The sequence below is a fragment of the Orcinus orca genome, chromosome 16, assembly GCF_937001465.1.
Source record: "Orcinus orca chromosome 16, mOrcOrc1.1, whole genome shotgun sequence".
Taxonomy (NCBI): domain Eukaryota; kingdom Metazoa; phylum Chordata; class Mammalia; order Artiodactyla; family Delphinidae; genus Orcinus; species Orcinus orca.
This window is the reverse complement of record NC_064574.1, coordinates 29,014,437-29,030,410: the sequence shown is the minus strand read 5'-3', so window position 1 is coordinate 29,030,410 and position 15,974 is coordinate 29,014,437. Positions and strand designations below refer to the sequence as shown.

Below are 15,974 nucleotides of genomic sequence, written 5' to 3'. Positions count from 1 at the left end.
CATTATTTCCACTATTTTATCTTCCAGGTACTTATCCATTCTTCTGCCTCAGTAATTCTGCTATTGATTCCTTCTAGAGAATTTTTACTTTCATTTACTGTGCTGTTCATCATTGTTTGTTTGCTCTTTAGTTCTTCTAGGTCCTTGTTAAATGTTTCTTGTATTTTCTCCATTCTATTTCCAAGATTTTGGATCATCTTTACTATCATTACTCTGAATTTTTTTTCAGGTAGACTGCCTATTTCCTCTTCATTTGTTAGGTCTTTTGGGTTTTTACCTTGCTCCTTCATCAGCTGTGTGTTTCACTGTGTTCTCATTTTGCTTAACTGACTGCGTTTGGGGTCTCCTTTTTGCAGGCTGCAGGTTTGTTAGTTCCCATTGTGCATGGTGTCTGCCCCCAGTGGGTAAGCTTGTTTCAGTGGGTTGTGTAGGCTTCCTGGTGGAGGGGACTGGTGCCTGTTTTCTGATGTGTGAGCCTGGATCTTGTCTTTCTGTTGGGCAGGACCACGTCCAGTGGTGTGTTTTGAGGTGTCTGTCAGCTTATGATTTTAGGCAGCCTCTGTGCTAATTGGTGGGGTTGTGTTCCTGCCTTGCTAGTTGTTTGGCATGTGGTGTCCCACACTGGAGTTTGCTGGTCATTGAGTGGAGCTGGGTCTTAGTGTTGAGATGGAGATCTATGGGAGAGCTTTCACCGATTGATATTACAAGGGGCCAGAAGTCTTTGGTGGACCAATGTTCTGAATTCCACTCTCCAACCTCAGAGGCTCAGGCCTGACACCTGGCCAGAGCAGCAAGACACTGTCAGCCACACAGCTCAGAAGAAAAGGCAGAAACTAAAATAAATTAAATAATTAACTAATTAATTAAAATAAAGTTATTAAAATAAAAATTTTTAACATTATTTAAAAATTTTTTAAGTAATTTTTTAAAAAAGATGAGAACAACCAAGCCAATAAACAAATCCACCAATGATAACAATCACTAAAATCTATATTTTAAAAAAAACGAGGGGCTTCCCTGGTGGCGCAGTGGTTGAGAGTCCGCCTGCTGATGCAGGGGACATGGGTTCATGCCCCAGTCCAGGAAGATCCCACATGCCGCAGAGCAACTGGGCTCATGAGCCATGGCCGCTGAGCCTGCGCATCCGGAGCCTGTGCTCCGCAATGGGAGAGGCCACAACAGTGAGAGGCCCACGTACTGAAAAAAAAAAAAAACCAAACAAAAGAATGGGGGGGAGCAGAGCTTCAAGATGGTGGAAGAGTAAGACGTGGAAATCACCTTCCTCCCTACAAATGCATCAGAAATACATCTACATGTGGAACAACTCCTACAGAACACCTACTGAACGCTGGCAGAAGACCTCAGACCTCCCATAAGGCAAAAAACTCCCCACGTACCTGGGTAGGGCAAAAGAAAAAACAGAGACAAAAGAATAGGGATGGAACCTGCACCAATGGGAGGGAGCTGTGAAGGAGGAAAGGTTTCCACACACTAGGAAGCCCCTTCACAGGCAGAGACTGCAGGTGGCTGAGGGGGGAAGCCTCAGAGCCACAGAGGAGAGCGCAGCAAAAGTGGTGCGGGGGGCAAAGCAGAGAGATTTCCGCCAAGAGGATCGGTGCCGACCAGCACTCAGCATCCCGAGAGACTTGTCTGCTCACCCGCCAGGGCAGGCAGGGCCGAGGAGCTGCTCCAGTTTCAGTGGATCCCAGGGAGAGGACTGGGGCTGGATGCAGAAACAGAGCCAGAAGGGGGCTAGTGTGCCACAGCTAGCCAGAGGGAGTCTGGGCAAAAGTTTGGAACAGCCTAAGACTCAAGAGACCATTGCTTCAAGGTGCACGAGGAGAGGGAATTCAGAACACTGCCTAAACAAGCTCCAGAGACAGGCGCGTGCTGCGGCTATCAGCGCAGACACCAGAGGCAGGCATGAAATGCTAAGGCTGCTGCTGCAGCCACCAAGAAACCTGTGTACAAGCACAGGTCACTATCCACACCCCCTCTCCTGGGAGGCTGTGCAGCCTGCCACTGCCAGGGTCCCATGATTCAGTGACAACTTCCCCGGGAGAAAACACAGTGAACCTCAGGCTGGTGTAATGTCACGCTGGCCTCTGCCGCCACAGGCTCGGCCCAAACTCCAATTCCCTCCTTCCTCACAGCCTGAGTGAGCCAGAGCCCCTCAATCAGCTGCTCCTTTAACCCCATCTTTTCTACGCGAATAACAGATGCCCTCAGGCGACCTACATGCAGAGGCGGGGCCAAATCCAAAGCTGAACCCCAGGAGATGTGCGAACAAAGCAGAACAAGGGAAATCTCTCCCAGCAGCCTCAGGAGCAGTGGATTAAATCTCCACAATCAACTTGATGTACCCTGCATCTCTGGAATATCTGAATAGACAATGAATCATCCCAAATTGAGGAGGTGGACTTTGGGAGCAATGATATATATTTTTTTCCCTTTTTCTTTTTTTGTGAGTGTGTATGTGTATGCTTCTGTGTGTGACTTTGTCTGTATAACTTTGCTTTTACCATTTGTCCTAGGGTTCTGTCTGTCTGGTTTTTTTTTTGTTACTGTTTTCTAGTATAGTTTTTAGTGCTTGTTATCATTGGTGGATTTGTTTTTTGGTTTGGTTGCTCTCTTCTTTCTTTTTTTTTAACTACTTTAAAAAAAATTTAATAATTATTTTTTATTTTAATAACTGTATTTTATTTTATCTTCTTCGTTCTTTCTTTCATTCTTTCTTTTTCTCCCTTTTATTCTGAGCCATGTGGATGGCAGGCTTTTGGTGCTCCAGGCAGGCATCAGGGCTGTGCCTCTGAGGTGGGAGAGCCAACTTCAGGACATGGCTCCACAAGACACCTCCCAGCTCCACGTAATATCAAACAGTGAAAAACACCCAGAGATCTCCATCTCAACACCAACACCCAGCTCCACTCAATGACCAGCAAGCTCCAGTGCAGGACACCCTACACCAAACAACTAGCAAGACAGGAACACAACCCCACCAATTAGCACAGAGCCTGCCTAAAATCATAATAAGGCCACAGGCACCCCAAAACACACCACCAGACGTGGACCTGCCCGCCAGAAAGACAAGATCCAGCCTCATCCACCAGAACACAGGCACTAGTCCCCTCCACCAGGAAGCCTACAAAACCCACTGAACCACCTTAGCCACTGGGGGCAGACACCAAAAACAATGGGAACTACGAACTTGCAGCCTGTGAAAAGAAGACCCCAAACACAGTAAGTTAAGCAAAATGAAAACACAGAGAAACACACAGCAGATGAAGGAGCAAGATAAAAACCCACCAGACCTAACAAATGAAGAGGAAATAGGCAGTCTAACTCATAAAGAATTCAGAGTAATGATAGTGAAGATCATTACTTCGCTATCCAAGATATTTGATATTTGATCCAAGATATTTCCAAAATCTTGGAAATAGAATGGAGAAAATACAAGAAACGTTTAACAAGGACCTAGAAGAACTAAAAAGGAAACAAACAATGATGAACAACACAATAAATGAAATTAAAAATTCCCTAGAAGGGACAAATAGCAGAATAACTGGGGCAGAAGAATGGATAAGTGAGCTGGAAGATAAAATAGTGGAAAAAACTACAGCAGCGCAGAATAAAGAAAAAGAAATGAAAGAATTAAGGACAGTCTCAGAGACCTCTGGGACAACATTAAATGCACCAACATATGAATTATAGGGGTCCCAGAAGAAGAAGAAAAAAAGAAAGGGACTGAGAAAATGTTTGAAGAGCTTATAGTTGAAAACTTCCCTAATGTGGGAAAGGAGATAGTTAATCAAGTCCAGGAAGCACAGAGAGTCCCATACCAGATAAACCCAAGGAGAAACACGTCAAGACACATATTAATCAAACTATCAAATATTAAATACAAAGAAAAAATATTAAAAGCAGCAAGGGAAAAACAACAAATAACATACAAGGGAATCCCCATAAGGTTAACAGCAGATCTTTCAGCAGAAACTCTCCAAGCCAGAAGGGAGTAGCAGGACACATTTAAAGTGATGGAGGGGGAAAGACTACAACCAAGATTACTCTACCCAGCAAGGATCTCATTCAGATTTGATGGAGAAATTAAAACCTTTACAGACAAGCAGAAGCTAAGAGAATTCAGACCACCAAACCAGCTTTACAACAAATGCTAAAGGAACTTCTCTAGGCAGGAAACACAAGAGAAGGAAAAGACCTACAATAATAAGCCCTAAACAACTAAGAAACTGGTAATAGGAACATACATATTGATAATTACCTTAAATGTAAATGGATTAAATGCTCCAACCAAAGATATAGACTGGCTGAATGGATACAAAAAGAAGTCATATATATATGCTGTCTACAAGAGACCCACTTCAGACCTAGGGACACATACAGACAGAACGTGAGGGGATAGAAAATGATATTCCATGCAAATGGAAATCAAAAGAAAGCTGGAGTAGCAATTCTCATATCAGACAAAATAGACTTTAAAACAAAAACTATTACAAGATACAAAGGACACTACATGATGATCAAGGGATCAATCCAAGAAGAAGATATAACAATTGTAAATATTTATGCACCCAACATAGGAGCAACTCAATACATAAGGCAAATACTAAGAGCCATAATATGGGAAATCGACAGTAACACAATCATAGTAGGAGACTTTAACACCCCACTTTCACCAATGGACAGATCATCCAAAATGAAAATAAATAAGGAAACACAAGCTTTAAATGATACATTAAACAAGATAGACTTAATTGATATTTATAGGACAGTCCATCCCAAAACAACAAAATACAATTTCTTCTCAAGTGCTCATGGAACATTCTCCAGGATAGATCATATCTTGGGTCACAAAGCAAGCCTTGGTAAATTTAAGAAACTTGAAGTTGTATCAAGTTTCTTTTTAGACTAGATATCAATTACAGGAAACAATCTGTAAAAAAAACAAACACATGTAAGTTAAACAATATGTTAATAAATAAGCAAGAGATCACTGAAGAAATCAAAGAGGAAATCAAAAAATACCTAGAAACAAATGACAATGAAAACACGATGACCCAAAACATGTGGGATGCAGCAAAAGCAGTTCTAAGAGCGAAGTTTATAGCAATACAATCCTACATTAAGAAACATCTCAAATAAACAACCTAACCTTACACCTAAAGCAATTAGAGAAAGGACAAAAAAACTCCAAAGTTAGCAGAAGGAAAGAAATCATAAAGATCAGATCAGAAATAAATGAAAAAGCAGTGAAGGAAACTATAGCAAAGATCAATAAAAGTAAAAGCTGGTTCTTTGAGAAGATAAACAAAATTGATAAACCATTTGCCAGACTGATCAAGAAAAAAAGAGAAGACCCAAATCAATAGAATTAGAAATGAAAAAGGAGAAGTAACAACTGACACTGCAGAAATACAAAGGATCATGAGAGATTACTATAAGCAACTCTATGCCAATAAAATGGACAACCTGTAAGAAAAGGACAAATACTTAGAAATGCACAACCTTCTGAGACTGAACCAGGAAGAAATAGAAAATATGAACAGACCAACCACAAGCACTGAAATTGAAACTGTGATTACAAATCTTCCAACAAACAAAAGCACAGGACCAGATGGCTTCACCGGTGAATTCTATCAAACATTTAGAGAAGAGCTAACACCTATCCGTCTCAAACTCTTCCAAAATAAAGCAGAGGGAGGAACACTCCCAATCTCATTCTATGAGGAGACCCTTACCCTGATACCAAAACCAAAGATGTCACAAAGAAAGAAAACAACAGGCCAATATCACTGATGAACATAGATGCAAAAATCTTCAACAAAATATTGGCAAAGAGAATGCAACAGCACATTAAAAGGATCATACACCATGATCAAGTGGGCTTTATTCCAGGAATGCAAGGATTCTTCAATATATGCAAATCAAACAATGTGATACACCATGTTAATAAACTGAAGGAGAAAAACCATATGATCACCTCAATAGATGCAGAAAAAGCTTTTGACAAAATTCAACACCCATTTATGATAAAAACCCTCCAGAAAGTAGACATAGAAGGAATTTACCTCAACATAATAAAGGCCATATATGACAAACACACAGCCATCATTTTCCTCAGTGGTGAAAAACTGAAACCAATTCCACTAAGATTCGGAGGAAGACAAGGTTGCCCACTCTCACCACTATTTTTCAACAGAGTTTTGGAAGTTTTAGCCACAGCAATTGGAGAAGAAAAACAATTAAAAGGAATCCAAATCGGAAAAGAAGAAGTAAAGCTGTCACTATTTGCAGATGACATGATACTATACATAGAGAATCCTAAAGATGTTACCAGAAAACTACTAGAGCTAATCAATGAATTTGGTAAAGTAGCAGGATACAAAATTAATGCACAGAAATCTCTTGCATTCCTATACACTAATGATGAAAATCTGAAAGTGAAATTAAGAAAACACTCCCATTTACCATTGCAACAAAAAGAATAAAATATCTAGGAATAAATCTACCTAAAGAGACAAAAGACCTGTATGCAGAAAATTATAAGACACTGATGAAAGAAATTAAAGATGATACAAATAGATGGAGAGATATGCCATGTTCTTGGATTGGAAGAATCAACATTGTGAAAATGACTCTACTACCCAAAGCAATCTACAGATTCAATGCAATCCCTATCAAACTATCAGTGGCATTCTTCACAGAACTAGAACAAAAAAATCTCACAATTTGTATGGAAACACAAATGACTTCAAACAGCCAAAGCAATCTTGAGAAAGAAAGACAGAGGTGGAGGAATCAGGCTCCCTGACTTCAGACTATACTACAAAGCTACAGTTATCAAGACAGTATGGTACTGGCACAAAAACAGAAAGATATATCAGTGGAGCAGGATAGAAAGCCCAGAGATAAACCCACACACATATGGTCACCTAATTTATGATAAAGGAGGCAAGAACATACAATGGAGAAAAGACAGCCCCTTCAGTAAGTGGTGCTGGGAAAACTGAACAGCTACATGTAAAAGAATTAAATTAGAACACTCCCTAACACCATACACAAAAATAAACTCAAAATAGATTAAAGACCTAAATGTAAGGCCAGACACTATTAAACTCTTAGAGGGAAACATAGGCAGAACACTCCATGACATAAATCACAGCAAGATCCTTTTTGACCTACCTCCTAGAGAAATGGAAATAAAAATAAAGAAATGGGACCTAATGAAACTTAAAAGCTTTTGCACAGCAAAAGAAACCATAAACAAGACGAGAAGACAACCCTCAGAATGGGAGAAAATATTTGCAAATGAAGCAACTGACAAAGGATTAATCTCCAAAATTTACAAGCAGCTCATGCTGCTCAATTTCAAAAAACAACAAACAACCCAATCCAAAAGTGGGCAGAAGACCTAAATAGAGATTTCTCCAAAGAAGATATACAGAGTACCAACAAACACATGAAAGAATGCTCAACATCATTAATCATTACAGAAATGGAAATCAAAACTATAATGAGATATCATCTCACACCAGTCAGAATGGCCATCATCAAAAAATCTACAAACAACAAATGCTGGAGAGGGTGTGGAGAAAAGGGAACCCTCTTGCACTGTTCCTGGAAATGTAAATTGATACAGCCACTATGGAGAGAAATATGGAGGTTCCTTAAAAAACTAAAAATAGAGCTACCATATGACCCAGCACCCCCACTACTGGGCATATACCCTAAGAAATCCATAATTCAAAAAGAGTCATGTACTACAATGTTCATTGCAGTTCTATTTACAATAGCCAGGACATGGAAGCAACCTAAGTGTCAATCAACAGATGAATGGATAAAGAAGATGTGGCACATATATACAATGGAATAATACTCAGCCATAAAAAGAAACGAAATTGAGGTATTTGTAGTGAGGTGGATGGACTTAGAGTCTGTCATACAGAGTAAAGTAAGTCAGAAAAGGAAAAACAAATACCGTATGCTAACACATACATATGGAGTCTAAGAAAAAAAATGGTCATGAAGAACCTAGGGACAAGACGGGAATAACGACACAGACCTACTAGAGAATGGACTTGAGGATATGGGGAGGGAGAAGGGTAAGCTGGGACAAAGTGAAAGAGTTTCATGGACATATATACACTACCAAATGTAAAACAGATAGTGGGAAGCAGCCGCATAGCACAGTGAGATCAGCTCCGTGCTTTGTGACCACCCAGAGGGGTGAGGTAGGGAAAATGGGAGGGAGGGAGATGCAAGAGGGAAGAGATATGGGGATATATGTGTATGTATAACTGATTCACTTTGTTATAAAGCAGAAACTAACACACCATTGTAAAGCAATTATATTCCAATAAAGATGTTTAAAAAAAAAACAGACAATGCTAGGAGAAATGGTAAAAGCAAACCTATACAGACAAAATCACACAAAGAAGCATACACACTCACAAAAAGAGAAAAAGGAAATATATATATATATATATATATATATAAAGGAAGAGAGAGCAACCAAATCAATAAACAAATCTACCAATGATAATAAGCTCTAGATACTAAAATAATATAAACATAAAACTGAAAACAAGTTAGATGAAGAAAGAAAACCTCAAGTCTACAGTTGCTCCCAAAGTCCACCGCCTCAGTTTTGGGATGATTCATTGTCTATTCAGGTATTCCACAGATGGAGGGTACATCAAGTTGCTTGTGGTGATTTAATCCGCTGCTCCTGAGGCTGCTGGGAGAAATTTCCCTTTCTCTTCTTTGTTTGCACAGCTCCTGGGGTTCAGCTTTGGATTTGGCTCTGCCTTTGCATGTAGGTCGCCCTCTGGCGTCTGATCTTCACCCAGACAGGAGGGGATTAAAGGAGCAGCTAATTGGGGGTTCTGGTTCACTCAGGCTGCGGGGAGAGAGGGCTACGGAACGCAGGGCGAGCCGGCAGAGGCCGGCGTGACGTTGCAACAGCCTGAGGCACGCTGTGTGTTCTCCCAGGGAAATTGTCCTTGGATCACGGGACGCTGGCAGTGGCGGGCTGCACAGGCTCCCAGGAGAGGGGGTATGGACAGTGACCTGGGCTTGCACACAGGTTTCTTGGTGGCTGCAGCAGCAGCCTTAGCATTTCATGCCCGTCTCTGGTGTCCGCGCTCATAGCCATGGCTCTTCCCTGTCTCTTGAGCTTGTTTAGGCGGTGTTCTGAATCCCCTCTCCTCGAGCAACCCTGAAGCAATGGTCTCTTGGCTCTTAGGCTGTTCCAAACTTTTGCCCAGACTCCATCCTGGCTAGCTGTGGAGCTCTAGACCCCTTCCGGCTGTGTTTGTGCAGCCAACCCCAGTCCTCTCCCTGGCATTTGACCTCCGAAGTCCGAGCCTCATCTCCCAGTCCCCACCTGCCCCCGCAGGTGAGCCGACAAGCCTCGTGGGCTGCTGAGAGCTGGTCGGAGTGATCCTCTGTGCAGGAATCTCTCCACTTTGCCCTCTGCACCCTTGTTGCTGCGCTCTCCTCTGTGGCTCCGAAGCTCCACCCCCCATCCCGCTCCGCCCACCCTCCCCACCCCACCCCCGTCTCCTCCAGTGAAGGGTTTTCCTAGTGTGTAGAAACTTTTCCTTCTTCACAGCTCCCTCCCAGAGGTGCAGGTTCCGTCCCTATTCTTTTGTCTCTGTTTTTCCTTTTTTCTTTTGCCCTACCCAGGTATGTGGGGAGTTTCTTGCCTTTTGGGAAATCTGAGGTCTTCTGCAATGTTCAGTAGGTGTTCTGTAGGAGTTGTTCCACATGTAGATGTATTTTTGATGTATTTGTGGGGAGGAAGGTGATCTCCACGTCTTACTCCTCAGCCATCTTGAAGCCCACTCTAAACTGGGATTTTTCCCAGCACCACTTAATGAAGAGACTGTCCTTTCTCCACTGTACATTCCTACCTCCTTTATCAAAGACAAGGTGACCATATGTGTGTGGGTTTACCTCTGGGCTTTCTATCCTGTTCCATTGATCTATCTTTCTGTTTTTGTGCCAGTACCATACTGTCTTGATTACTGTAGCTTTGCAGTAAAGTCTGAAGTCAGGGAACTTGATTCCTCCAGCTCCGTTTTTCGTTCTCAAGATTGCTTTGGCTATTCGGGGTCTTTTTTGTTTCCATACAAATTGTGAAAGTTTTTGTTCTAGTTCTGTGAAAAATGCCAGTGGTAGTTTGATAGGGATTGCATTGAATCTGTAGATTGCTTTGGGTAGTGGAGTCATTTTCACAATGTTGATTCTTCCAATCCAAGAACATGTCATATCTCTCCACTTATGTGTATCATATTTAATTTCTTTCATCAGTGTCTTATAATTTTCTGCATACAGGTCTTTTGTCTCCTTAGGTAGGTTTATTCCTAGATATATTATTCTTTTTGTTGCAGTGGTAAATGGAAATGTTTTCTTGATTTCACTTTCAGATTTTTCATCATTAGTGTATAGGAATGCCAGAGATTTCGGTGCATTAATTTTGTAAGTGGTGCTGGGAAAACTGGACAGGTACATGTAAAAGTATGAAATTAGATCACTCCCTAGCACCATACACAAAAATAAGCTCAAAATGGATTAAAGACCTAAATGTAAGGCCAGAAACTATCAAACTCTTAGAGGAAAACACAGGCAGAACACTCTATGACATAATTCACAGCAAGATCCTTTTTGACCCACCTCCTAGAGAAATGGAAATAAAAACAAAAATAAACAAATGGGACCTAATCAAACTTCAAAGCTTTTGCACAGCAAAGGAAACCATAAACAAGACCAAAAGACAACCCTCAGAATGGGAGAAAATATTTGCAGATGAAGCAACTGACAAAGGATTAATCTCCAAAATTTACAAGCAGCTCATGCAGCTCAATAACAAAAAAACAAACAACCCAATCCAAAAATGGGCAGAAGACCTAAATAGACATTTCTCCAAAGAAGATATACAGACTACCAACAAACACATGAAAGAATGCTCAACATCATTAATCATTAGAGAAATGCAAATCAAAACTACAATGAGATATCATCTCACACCAGTCAGATGGCCATCATCAAAAAATCTAGAAACAATAAATGCTGGAGAGGGTGTGGAGAAAAGGAAACCCTCTTGCACTGCTGGTAGGAATGTGAATTGGTACAGCCACTATGGAGAACAGTATGGAGGTTCCTTAAAAAACTACAAATAGAACTACCGTATGGCCCAGCAATCCCACTGCTGGGCATATACCCAGAGAAAACCATAATTCAAAAAGAGTCATGTACCAAAATGTTCATTGCAGCTCTATTTACAATAGCCAGGAGATGGAAACAACCTAAGTGTCCATCATTGGATGAATGGATAAAGAAGATGTGGCACATATATACAATGCAATATTACTCAGCCATAAAAAGAAACGAAATTGAGCTATTTGTAATGAGGTGGATGGACCTAGAGTCTGTTATACAGAGTGAAGTAAGTCAGAAAGAGAAAGACAAATACTGTATGCTAACACATATATATGGAATTTAAGAAAAAAAATGTCATGAAGAACCTAGGGGTAAGACAGGAATAAAGACACAGACCTATTAGAGAATGGACTTGAGGATATGGGGAAGGGGAAGGGGAAGCTGTGACAATGTGAGAAAGTGGCATGGACATATATATCCACTACCAAACATAAAATAGATAGTTAGTAAGAAGCAGCCATATAGCACAGGGAGATCAGCTCGGTGCTTTGTGACCACCTAGAGGGGTGGGATAGGGAGGGTGAGAGGGAGGGAGATGCAAGAGGGAAGAGATATGGGAACATATGTATATGTATAACTGATTCACTTTGTTGTAAAGCAGAAACTAACACACCATTGTAAAGCAATTATACTCCAATAAAGATGTAAAAATAAAATAAAAAATAAAAAAAATAAACTGGGTTTTTAAAATTCTATAATATTGCTTTTCGTTGTTGTTGTTAAAAAAAAAACAAACAAACAGTATTTACTCTTGTAGCTAAATTGCACATCTAATACCATAGAAAACCTTCTAATGGAATAACTTGTAAAATCTCTACCCCAACAAATTAATTCAGTGTCTAGGGAGCACCCTATTGAAAAATAGTGGATTAAGTCCTACAGTGTCTGTAATTGAGTTTCAATAATTGGTGCGTTGCTATACTGAATACAAAAATGTGAAAGAAAGGAGTCAGGCCTTGTAAATGGCTGGGTAAACAAGTCATTTTTATAGCTAATTAATTCCATTAGACTTGCTAAGTAGTAGCATGATTCAAAATATTGATTGGCTTTAGTTATGGAAAAATAACAATTAAAGTACTAGTGAAGACACAAAAAGAATTCCTTTGAGTTGGAGATTCATTCATGGACAAGTACATTTGTCTTCCATTTCTCAATCACAATAGTCTGTGTGTCACTCCCTGGTGGTATATATTCATAGTCATTATACAGGAGGCCTAGGATTGGGTATTGTGTTCTGTACTTTCTAGTGTTAATAGTTGTCCTTCCACCACTGAAGGGTTGGTTATGAGATGAATATATTTCTTGTCTCAATTTTGAGAGTTCCTCTGACTGACACTTTATAAGGGAATCCTTGTCTTCCTGCAAGCTTGTCAGATCATGAATCTTGAATTAGAAGTCACTGAAACTTCCTTCTCTTCTTGAAACATCTTTTTGGTACTGATTTAATTGAGTCCTTAGTTTGCGGATCTCTCCGTCTTTCTCCGTTCTTATGTTTTTTACCATCTCCATGTTATGGTTGCCAATCTCATCCATTTAAGCCTGCAGCATTGGGCCTGTGCAAGTCTCAGAAACTTGCATTCTAAGATTTTTCTTCTCTTGCTCTAAATTATGCTTACAGTATTCCAGTTCTTTTAGTCTATATTCTATGTCTGATAACATACGCTGAAGAGAGAGATTGTTTTCTTCCAAAGCTTGGCACTTTGCTTGGCATTTTGAGGTTGAGTCTTGAAGTCCTTGCTGCTGCTGGTGATTATTTGCTCTCACTGATGCCAAGAGTTCTTCATACTCTTTTATTTGAGTTTCTTTGAATGCCAAGTCTTTCTCAAGTCTTATCTTGTCATTTTCCAGTGATGTCAAGTCATTGTGAAGATGTCCTCACTCCTCCTGTATGTTGCTGAACGTGGACAGCACTAGCCGTAGTGATTTATCAGACACACCCCTCATCTGCAGCATACAGCGAATTTGCTGTTCTGTAAGTTCTTACCGTCCTTTTGGAATCACTGATTCAATGTCTTCTGACTCATCTGTAGACTCAAAGTCCTGTTTGCTTCCTCCAGTTCTCTGCATATGTTCTAATAAGGTCTGTATTTTTACAGCTTAGATCAGCAAGCAACTCTCCAAAATATTGGGCGTCAATTTTTCATGGCCATCATCCTGAATTATCACCTGCTCATGTGCCTGGTTTGAGCCACCATGACACAGTTCAATTCTAGTGTTTGTAGAAATTGAATCACTTCCTGTGATGGTTTGGATTTGCTGGCTAGAATGTGATTGTTGACAGTGTGGAGAGTGGATGATCTGGGGCTGTTGGACAATGTGATGATGGCTGAACCTGAGGATAGCATTCCTGATCCATATTTAGCTTTTCCACTTTTCTTATGGTTTTTCCATAAATAACATTATCTCCTGGAAAGAAATGGCCTCCTCTTAGGAATGGAGACAGTGGTTCCTGTTCAGGATTTTGCACTCTATATCACCTAAAAATGGTCTGTGGATATGTAGTGACTCTCACCGTTGGAGAATGGAGTTCCTGTTCAGTATTTGGGGTTGTACGTAGAGTGCTTGGGGCACAAGTAGATATTTTCAGAGTTGGAGAATGAAGTTCCTGGGAACGGTCACTCCAAACCAAGCTTTTGTAGGGGGAGGTAGTTTTGAGAGGGGAGAGCACTTCCCATGAGCTGATGGGGTCCAACTCCTGACCCACCTTGTTCATGGGCCCACTGTAAGTCCTCAGTCACTCATACACAACATTTTTTCTGGAGGCTGCTGGGCTTGGCTTGACTGATGGTAGGAGTGGTAATTCTGGGGCTGGCACTGCAGCACCTCTGGGGACTGCTGAGTCCCACAGCTGCTGCTGCTCATCTCACTCCAATAGCTTGAGTTCATCATCTTCTCAGTGGTCAGCAAAGTTCTCCCCAGATGCTCTCCGTGACAGCAGCAGAAGCAGGTCTGGCCAAAACTGGATCCCAAAAGACATCTTGGGACAATTGGCAAAACTAGGAGGGGATCTGAAGATAAGATGATAGTAATATTTCAGTGTTCCTGATTTGGAAGGTATTGTGACAATGCAAGAGAATGTCCTTATTTGTAGGAAATACACACAAATATTTAGGGATGATAAGGCAAAGTGTCAACTATTTATTCACAGATGTTTCTGAAAAAAATAGTTCTTTGTACTATACTTGCAGACTGTCTTTAATATTGAAATTATTTCCAATATTTTTAAAATATAGTGACATTCTTTTGTAATGGAAAAACTCATATCTGTTATAAAACCAATAACCAGCTAACATGTACTGGGAGCTTATTGTGTGCTAGACTTTGTTTTGAATGCTTTACATGTATGAATTCTTTGTCTTCACAAAGAGCAGATGCAGTGTGGCCAATAACTATCTTCATTTCACAGCTGAGGGACACAAAGTTTCAGTAACTTGCCCTAGTTCACGTAAATGGTAAGTGACTGACTGGGATTTGAACCCAGGCAGTCTAGTTCAAACTCCCTCACTCTTAATGACCATATACTCTCCTTTGATCCTCTTGTCTAGGTCAGTGACCTTAAATACCATTGATAACCCAAGAACTCCTAAAGTTATTCTTCCATCTGGGACCTCTGTCTTAAATATTATAACTAACTACCTACTCAGTAGCTCCACTTAGAAAGCAAATTTAATATTTCAAAACTGACCTTCTCATCCCCCTAAAAGCTGCTACACCCATAGGCTTCCCCATTTCAGTAATTGGGAACCCCCTTCGTCCAGGTGTTTGACCAAAAATCTAGGAGGCATCTCTTGTCTCTCATCCCGCATACTTCCTATCAGAAATTTTGTTGATTCTACCTTAAAACACATCCAGAATCCAGCCATGTCTCTCCATCTCCACTGCTTAGATTCACCCACCACCCTCTTTTCTAGATTGTTGCAATTAGCGCCTCACTGGTCTCCCTGCTTCTGTCCTTGCCTCATCCATTCTCAATAGAGCCAGCAGGGGACACTTTTAAACAAAAGCCTGATCCTGTCCCTCGTCTGCTCAAAACCTTGCAATAGCTGCCCTCCTCACTGAGAGAAAACTACAAAGTCCTTACCTGGACTCCCATGGGCTCACCTCAACTCCTTTTCCTTTCTCTATGCTTTTTTCATAGGACTTATCACTTTCTAACACACTCCATCATTTACTTATCTGCTTTATTTATTATTTATTATGTATGGCTTGCCTTTCCCCCTACTCCCTAAAATGTAAACTCCAAGAAGGCAGCGAGTTTTGTCTGTTTGGTCCACTGGTAATTCCTAAGCACCAAGAACCTGGTACATAGTGGGTGCTCAATACTTATGGAGTGAATGAATGAATGACTACACTACAGTCTTTCATGCTGAGTAGGTGAAAGAAGGAATGCAGGGAAGGGTAAAAAGAAGGCAGGAGACAGAATGGGAGGAAAAGAAGAGAGAATCCTCAGTCTAGGACTGCAGAGAAAGTTCCCTGGTCCTGCCAGCTCGTCCAGCTTATCCCATGATCTGTGACTAGAAGTTTCTAGGAAACCACAACGTTTAGGAAAATCATTCTTTTGGGAAGACAGCGATGAGTACTTGACAGTAAGGAAGGCTTGACAATGAGATAGTTCTAGGCTCAAATCTAGGGCTCACCAACGCCTGTCATTTCCCTTGTGGCAGAAAGGCAATTTTCTTTTTTTTTTGCGGTACGCGGGCCTCTCACTATTGTGGCCTCTCCCGTTGCGGAGC

The 15,974-nt window shown here is 40.9% G+C and overlaps 1 protein-coding gene and 1 pseudogene across 1 annotated transcript in view; one reads left to right on the top strand and one right to left on the bottom strand.

Moving 5' to 3' along the window:
- Positions 1-15,974, top strand: part of SIRPB1 (signal regulatory protein beta 1) — a 75,109-nt gene that overhangs the window by 55,026 nt on the left and 4,109 nt on the right. The gene's annotated exons all lie outside the window — the stretch shown is intronic.
- Positions 12,362-14,130, bottom strand: LOC101280658 (protein POF1B-like; annotated as a pseudogene).